This window comes from Gymnodraco acuticeps, unplaced genomic scaffold (assembly GCF_902827175.1).
Source record: "Gymnodraco acuticeps unplaced genomic scaffold, fGymAcu1.1, whole genome shotgun sequence".
Taxonomy (NCBI): domain Eukaryota; kingdom Metazoa; phylum Chordata; class Actinopteri; order Perciformes; family Bathydraconidae; genus Gymnodraco; species Gymnodraco acuticeps.
The window spans coordinates 39860-43103 of record NW_022992112.1 but is presented as its reverse complement, the minus strand read 5'-3'; positions in this window follow the sequence as shown (position 1 = coordinate 43103).

The window sequence follows — 3244 nt, the reverse complement described above, 5'->3', positions numbered from 1 at the left end:
TAAAATATAGATAATTACGCTGTGCATATACAAATGAAGACCAGTATAAGCATCATAAAGGGCCTCTGATACAATATAGACAGTTGACAATTCAAAAGAGTTCGATATTTCCGCAACTTACCTCTGGAACTAATCGACGCGCCGTAATGTAAGTGAATGAGGTCCAACGCCCAAATGACAATATTGGAACTATTTCGATGTCCATCCGGAAGTAGGCGCCGCCATTTTTTACAACGGAGGTCTATGGGAGTGTCGTAACACTTATCTCTCTAGGGCTCTGCAATAAACCTTAGAAAATCTTGAAATCTTGAAAGGGATGTGCAAAATAGTCATTATATACAGTCTTTAATTAACTATTAGTAGAGAATAACGAGTAATGAATATACTTTATAGAGATCCTATTAATATCTAATAATAAAAATAATGAAATTCAATAACATGCTTTAACCACTAGGTGTCCCTTTATATCAGCTGTGCACCTTTATGGTGTAAATACAGCCTATCTACCAATTGGATCAAATATAAAAGTCAGCCGAATTAGTGTTGATACTGCAAGGAGACGTATTGTGTGAAAAGAAATGTAAGATGTTGTTTAATGGCTGATATATTTATGATCCATGTCACGTTTTCAGTTCCTCATGTTTGTCTAGAAGTCTTCTCATCAGGGCTCTATAAATACAGAACTACGGCAGATATGTAATATGTAATACAGCCGAACCGTTTATTACAATGCCTTTATGTGATGACTTTCAAAGAGAAAAGCAAGCACACTTGGAATAAAGTATTATTTTTTTTTAAAAAATGTTTTCGGTCTGTTTCCGGTATTTGTTAATGACGATGTGCTGTGAGATGTGAGACTGGAATTGCACAGGGGAAAATAACGTAGGCTATCTTTAGATGCGGATTTTGTTAAACTAATATGTTTGCGCTGTGGACCAACACTATACATTGACGGGGAAGGGGGTAGCAATAAAGATAACACCATTAAACAGTTACACAACATAACAGAAATAATATCGATAGCAGCGTCCCTAGCAACCACCTTGGTAACAATGAAAACGTTCTATGGACGCAATTTCCTGAAGTAATCTTCGTAATAACTAGCAAACTAAAGATCATGTACATCCACTGCACACATAATCTGAAATAACAACTCATATTTCTCGCATCAAATGACATCAAAACGCATTTTAATGGCCAAACTAACTTTAAAATAGGCATTTTCCACCGAGAATAAAACGAAGATCGGCCATGTTTTCTTTTTCTGCAGGGAGAAATGTGAAGATCACGTGACATAGACGCCAGCCATTGGAATGAATGGTGAAAAAAAACGGGGTTTGTCAAACAGAGCACATGGTGTAGTCCTAAACGATAGCTGGGGATTCTGGGTAGTGTAGTGTCTTCTGCCATCCTTTACTCCGAACAAATATTTGTTTCTCCGAATCGAAGGGGAAAAATACAAAAGCATTGCACACAATTTAAACCAATCAATGTTGTGTAATTAACAAGGATAATCTGGTGTTTTTTAGTAAGTAATTTAATAAAAATCACAGTTGTATTACACACAATGCACTGTTTTTTTAGAACAGAAATTGATAAATAATGCACCATAATACATTCTGACGAAAAATACAAATTATTATGAATACAAATAAAATAAAAGAAGCCTCCCGTGAGTTACTACAAGCTATAAAGTAGATTTTAAAAACGTTTTAGCTCACTGCAGGACGTTGTAGAAATGCGTGTGTGCACCACGGCAAAGGAGCCTCATTCACTTTACATTGGGGTTGTTTGCGTGGTGCCGACACGTACATGTAACAAAGTTACTAGGCTTGTTTGAGACGCGTTGCGGCTCGCCTCGAAAGTAGACGAGAATAGCCGAACGCAGCCGGCGGAGGTCTCAAAAAGCTCGCCTGAAGTCGGACAGCTCGGAGTCGGCTTCTTCTTCTTCTCTCGGTTATTTGGCGGATTGCAAACAGCTTGAAGGTGCATACCGCCACCTCCGGAGTCGGCTTGACTCGGTTTGCATTTATAAAGAATGCACACATGTGTTTAATCGTTAATGTCAGATATGTACTAAGTAAATACATTTGTTCCTGCTCCAGATTAGATTCAACTTTATTGTTATTGCACATATTACAGGTACTGAGACAACGAAATGCAGTTTAGCTTCTAACCAGGTGCAACAAGCAGTGAAGTGAAAAGTAATGTACACAATCTACAGAATAAAATATAGAATGAATTGAATGATGAATAAACAGTGGGGTATGAATACACTAGATATCAGCCTGTGAGCAGTATGAACAGTGTGTATTAATACACTAGATATACACAGCAGCCTGTGAGCAGTATGAACAGTGTGTATGAATATGCTAAGATATATAAAGTATGAAAACGATAAGCAGTGCAAGTATAGTATAAAATATATGGATATTAATTTCATGATGATAAACATTGTGGAACGATGATGAAAAATGTGAATGAAAGTGGCGACGTAAAACTGACACAAAACAACAACAAACTTTTGCCGAGCCAATGGGAGAGCTTCATCAGCAGCACGTGGTAAAAACCACCAATGAGCGCTCAGCTCAAGATACCAGCGAGTCGTTTCCCATCAAGCATTTCGCTTCCGCAGCCCGTGGAGAGGAACTGCGCCGCCTCGCCGCGCCTCGCCGCGCCTCGCTCTCAAGGCTGCGGGCGTCTTTGTCCCGCGAGATTTCAACGTCTCATGTAGGCGAGCCTCCAGAGCAAGTCGGACAAAATGACTACCCATCATGCAACGCACTAGCAAGACGTTGATCGAAATTGCACAGGTCTCGCTTGTCTCGCTTGTCTCAAACAAGCCTAGTGACTCCACCACGCAATGTGGTGTTAAGGAGTCGTGGTGGAGTCACGCATTCTGGTGAGATCAGGTTGGGCTTTTACTGTCAAAGGTTTTTGCGACTGGAAACACGCATTACAGACTGATAAAGGACTGCTAAGACATGCCGGCATCAAAAGAACACATTTCATGTGAGTGTGTGGAGAGAGAGAGATACGCGAAGAAACAAATAAGGAAATTAGAACTTTGGTGCAGATCAGCTGCACGGAGCCGTTATTACGTGTCAGCTGTCGTTGATATTATAGCTTTTTTAGCTGTCAACCAACTCCCTCTCAGAGGTGACTCGATTCACTCCACAGCATGTCCGAGTGCAGTGCATAGGAACATAAACCATGCCCAAGGCGGGCTAAACTGTTCATCGTC